The following is a 6,077-nucleotide window of genomic DNA, read 5'->3' as shown; positions in this document are numbered from 1 at the left end:
CTAACAAGTGGAAACAGTCCTCAGTCCATCAAAGTGAGTCAAACACATAATCACAGTTCTTTTCTATTGCAACTCCTATAGAAGGTTTACGTTTTTAGGCTGGTACAAATTAAGGAATAACTGAAAGTGCATTCAAGCCATTCTAAAAATGATAACATTTAGAATTTCACAACTTATGCGGTCTAAAGATCAACTAATAAAATCCTTCAGATTTAGGTCTTGTTGATGTAACTGATCACTAAATATCAAAGCCAGTACATCCTTTTTCTAAGCCGGTCTTGTTTACTGTTGATTTCTTTTAAGACGGAAAGAAAAATGACAGAATCAGATAATTAAAGTACATTACAGTGGGAATTAAGTGACATTTAAAAAAAAAATCCCATTGTAATGTAAACATTTTTGCACATTTTGCAAAGGGAGCCAGGGTCCCTCCAGAGGCTAGTGGTAATGGGGGCTAAAGCACCCTGGTTTAATACAATATAAAAATTTTCTAATTTTCTTAATAGATAAAATGCCAGTTTTAGACTGGACAATGCGAAGAACATCAATCATGTCTGCCACAGTGTTGGACCCCAGGAAGAATAGCCAATGCTTTTGCTAGTGCTAACGAGGATCCTAATAAAGAAAGAAAGACAGTCTGACTATCTTGCTGCTTCTGGTGAAGAAAGAAACTCAGAGTTAGACCTAATGCTCATACTACAGTGTTAAAGTCTCAGAAATCTTCCAGGTGATCTTGATCTTCAGGTTAGTGACCCCTGATGTAGAGAGTAATTATTGTCACTGATTTACCTTTCCCATGATCCCATTTTATACTTTGAATATACAGTACTATGCAGAAGTTTTAGGCATGTAGAGCGCTAACGGTTCTTCACAGGTCCTGATGTTCCACTACCCTGGGCTAAAGAGAGGAGGGAGGGCAGCCAGAGTCAGTGTCGACACATTTGACATGTACATGTGTCGTTCAGCAGCCAAGGTCAAGCTTAACAGCATTTCTTTTGTCCGGGCCTTTGTCCTGGGCATATTACCCCTGGTAATATGCACAACAACCATCAACAGTTTTCAGGTGCTTAGAACACACACACGACAATCGGGGGGTTGTTGCAACCCTCCTACCCGCCCTAACAGTACCCTAGGCTATGTTTAAGCACCACATCTACCCATAACTCCACCCTAAAACTGTGGTTTTTGTTTTGTTTTCATCAGATTATTTTCCCATGCCCTTGGTAATGTACAAAGACATCCAGAGCAAGACCTGGCTTAAATCAATCCTCCTTGCCGCCCGATGGGGCCCTCAGGTGGGCGTACTCGCCATTACACGCCTTACTTCAGCCTTAAAATTTTGGTCCAAACATGCCTAAAACTTCTGCACAATACTGTATTTATGCTTTGCCTCCTCCTGTTATGTAATTAATGCCCTATTGAAATATAATAAGTTGTAGATTGGGTGTAAACTGCTTCAAAGTTGCAGTTTAGACCAAAGGAAGACGTGTTGATGGAATGCACAATGGAAGTGTGACATTTCCAAAACATTAGTGAATTTGACAAGAAATAATTCCATTACTGGGTAACTGAAAAATTGTATTTTATGATCGCCAGCTTCTGTTGTTCTAAATGTAAAGAAAGATCATGAGCCGAATCTCACCTGATGCATTTTCATAAGAACTTTTTTTAAAATTATGTTACAAAAAAATGAAATAGAACCAATTAAGTTATTTTATCTTGGAACAATCTGAAAATCCTAAAGCTCTTAATAACTGAAAATAACCAAGTAATGTGAAACATTCTCAGAGTTTGTTTTTTTTTACGGTTTACTGACTTAAAACTTCACTTTCAAAATGATGAAACATCTTCTCAGAATTTCAGAACCTCAAGTAACTGATTCTCAGAATCACAATATAAGGGCGTTTAGATGATCGAGTGGTTAAAGTGTGCACCATGTATGCTGGCGGCCCGGGTTCGAATCTGGCCTGTGGCCTTTTGCCGCATGTCTCTCCCCTGTCTCTGAGTCTATCCACTGTCCTCCTCTCTCTGATAATGGCACGAAAAAGCCAAAAAATAAATCTTAAAACAAAGAATCACAATATTTTCTTTTATTAAGAATAAATATATTTCTTTGCGTCAGTCCTTTAGTTCCAAGGTTCAAACTTTACATTTGTGTCAGCTATGATCGAAAAACGTTGTCCCATTAATGGAAATTGCACAGTTTTGTGATATATATATTTTTTTAAGATTTATTTTTGGGCTTTTTCATGCCTTTATTTGATAGAGGAAGGACAGTGGATAGACTTGGAAACAGGGAAGAGAGTGGGGAGAGACATGCGGTAAAGGGCCACAGGCTGGATCTGAACCCGGGCTGCCCGCGTACATGGGTGGCGCCTTAAACCACTCGACCATCTGTGCTCCCAGTTTTGTGATATTTCAAGGGTCAGTTGTTCAAAAATATTTTGGAGAGGTCCATGCTTAACCAAAAAGTAAAATACATACACTATGTGGGCAAAAGTATTCGGCCACACCTGTTATTTATTAAATCCAGGTGTTTCAATCAATTGATACAGAATGTGTTCTGAAGAGCTCAGTGACTTCAAGCGTGGTTCATGAAATTTCACACCTGCTGGATATTCCACTGTCAACTGTGACAGTATTAGAAAGTGGAAACATTCAGGAACAGCAACTCAGCCACGAAGTAGAAGACCACGTAGAATCCCGGAGCAGGGTCCATGGTCAAAGTCTCCAACTCTCTGCTGATTCCGTGGCTGAAGAGTTCTGAACTTCCTCAGGCATTACTGTAAACACAAACTGTAGTGGGAACTTCATGGAATTAGTTTCCATGGCCGAGCAGCTGCATGCAAGCCTCACATCACTAAGTCCAGTGCCAGTGTCGGCTGGAGTGGTGTAAAGAAAAAATGCCAGCACACCACTATACTGTGGAGCCGTGGAATCATGCTTCTATGTTTGGCAGTAAGACTATTGAGTCTGGGTTTGGCTCAGAGGTTTGGTGGAGGAGGGGTAATAGTATGGGGCTGTTTTTTTAGGGTTTGGGATATGCCCCTAACCTCCAGTGAAGGCTTCAGCAGTCCACATTTTGTACAATGCGATGCTTCATTATTGTTTCCTAAAATAAATTGCATTCATTTAACAATGTTTTAAAAATATTTATTCCAGCCATACTTGTGTTTATAAGTAGGTCTAGAGAGAAGTCCGTAACAGTAGGAGTGCATCAGCTAACATGTTCACTGAGTAAACTGGAGGTGCAGTATCTATCCAAATGGAAGTATGGAGACTTGGCCCAAGCACAGATGCACCCAGCTGCATTTGAGCCAAAATTGTTAAAAGAGCAGTCAGAATGATGTTCTGCAGCACTTCTCCTGCAACCACCTAAAACACTACATACTAATGGCCCTTTTCCACCGGCCCGTCTTAGCCCTACTCTACTCGACTTGACTCGACTCTACTCGGTTTGTGTTAAGTTTCCACGGGTGCGGTACCTCGTACCAGATACTATTTTTTAGTACCTGGTCTGCTCTGGTTCCAAGAGAGCTGAGCCGATACTAAAAGGTGACGTCGACCAACTGCCGGCCACTGATTGGCCAGAGAATGTCGTCACTGAAGAGTCATGAGCGCGACGCCCGACACAGGAATCAAACCCGCCATTTTTAAAAAACGACAACAGGTACTAGGGCTGGTGGAAAAGGTACCCAAACCGAGTAGAGTAGAGTAGAGCCGAGTCGAGTCGAGTAGGGCTGGAACTGTGTAGTGTAAAAGCGCCATAACTGCATGAATACCATTTCACAGAGACACTTACACTGGCTGTAGAAGCTGCTAAGAAGGAGCCTGGCTGCTCACCAGAACTTATTGTTTATTCAAGAGGCAACATGAGATTCACGGTCTGCAACATCCGGACTGAAGGAACTGAGATCAAACTGCAAACCTTTTAACTTAGACAGGACCCCCTCTCCCACTGAACCACAGCAAGCCATCTAATCACCATGATTGATTCAGGTAACAACAAACCTTTGTTTTTAGCCCCACCCTCAGAGAAAGCATTGTGTGTACTTTTTTTACACATGCAACATTTTTTATGGTGTGTAAAGAATAATGGCCATCCCAGTGTGCATTCCAATGAGTTTATTTTGCAAAAGTCTTATCCATAAACAGCAAAAACAGTTTACAGTAAATTACAAACTCTGAAAATGCAAAACATGTTCCAAATACAAGCATAACAAAGATCTGAAACAATAAAAAAAGCATGAATTTACATACAGTAGATGTCTAATTCAGCTATCATCAAAAATAAATAGGCCTATATCTCATGACAACAAGAGTAGAAGCAAAGTAAAGGCAACAGGCACAGAGTTAAAAGACGATGTAGCGTGGTGTCATCTTTTATCGGTCTAAGAAAACAGTTTCAGGGATAACAGGATATTTCAAAATGCATTATTAATGCATTATGCATCACACCGGCTCTACTACTGATCAAATTAAGAACCTCATCAGTGCCCTTACAATGATCAGGTGGTTCACTTTGCTGTCAGGTTTAGTTTTTAAGTAACACAGTAGAGGATTTTCCACTTCTTTTTCAAGTCCCTCGTAAACCAAAAAATACCTCATTTATAGTACAAACCAATGGACACTCTCATAAAAGAATGATCGGAGTACAACAGTAGAGAAGAGAACAACATGCCACTTTAAAAAGCTTTGAAATATACAGTGATCTATTCCACAGATACACAGAAGAACAGATGTATCACTTGTCCATAAAAGATGAGCTGTTACCTAGAGCAGTCCAACAATAATGGCCCTATATTCTACAAATTAAATTATACAGATATTGTTAATATTGAGTTACAATGTGTAACCCAGTTGTGCACGACACGTCATACATTTATCTATGTATTTCCATTCGTCTGTTTCGGATTACATAAAAGAGTAACATATAGGGTGATGGATAATGTTTGACATTTACTAAATATTCATTTAGTCTCTCCTATAATCATCATTGTAAAAAAATCAATTTCAAGCTACAACTAGAGTGATCAGTTCACTGTAATACCCAACATATATCATAGTTCGGAGGAGAGTATATATGTACACAGTGACGGGTGATCATGAGTGGTACACTGTGATAGATATACATGGCCAAGTATGGCTAACTACACTAAGTGTTGTAATGAAGTACTGAACACAAGACTCTCCAGTCCACTTTTCATCTTGCCTCAATGGGACATGTGGTGATTGCATGGATCATATGTCAAAACTAACCGCCACAAACCTCTTTAACTTTTTCAAAGCATGTAGATTCACTCAGAATAACTTGTGGACTTGTCTTTAGTATTAGCTTAGGTTAGTCTGGCAGCAGAGCATCAGTTAAGCCAGGGATGTCAGACTCAATCACAGCAGGGGCCGAATTCTAAATCTGAGTCTAACCTGAGGGCCTAACTGAGTAAAAAATCTCCCATAAACTGTCAACCTCATCTTCAGCGGTAATGAATTATAGGGGGAAAAAAAATGTAATATTGATGATAAATGATTTTGAGATTAGAAAAAAAGTTAAAAGTTAAAATCATGGCCTTTAACAGTTAAAGTACTAAAAAAAATCTAAATCATGAGTTAAAAAAGTCAAAATATGAAATAAATTCAAAATTCTGAGATAAAATTCAAAACCATGAGTTTAAAAGGTCAAAAGATGGGGGGAAAAAATTTTAAATTTTGAATCAAAAAGATCAATATTTGGGATTATAAGTTATATTTAGGAGTTGAAAATGTCAAGATATGAGAAAAAATTCCAAATCAAAAGATTAGAAGGTGGAAATATGAGATAAAATTAAAAATATTGAGTCAAAAAGGTCCCAAGAAGAGCTAAAAACTTAAGATTTTAAATAGAAAAGGTTAATGTTTGCGATTAAAATTGAGAGTTAGGAGTTAAAAATGTCCAAATGTAAAATAAAATTCAATTTTATGATTTTAAAACGTCCAAATATGACTTTAAAGTTAAAATTGTAAATCTAAATGGTCAAAATATGAGATTAAAGTCATAACTGTGATTTGAAAAGGTCAAAATATGATATAAAAAGTCAAAA

The sequence above is a fragment of the Cheilinus undulatus genome, linkage group 1 (genome assembly GCF_018320785.1).
Source record: "Cheilinus undulatus linkage group 1, ASM1832078v1, whole genome shotgun sequence".
NCBI classification, from domain to species: domain Eukaryota; kingdom Metazoa; phylum Chordata; class Actinopteri; order Labriformes; family Labridae; genus Cheilinus; species Cheilinus undulatus.
Note: the sequence above shows the minus strand (reverse complement) of the source record.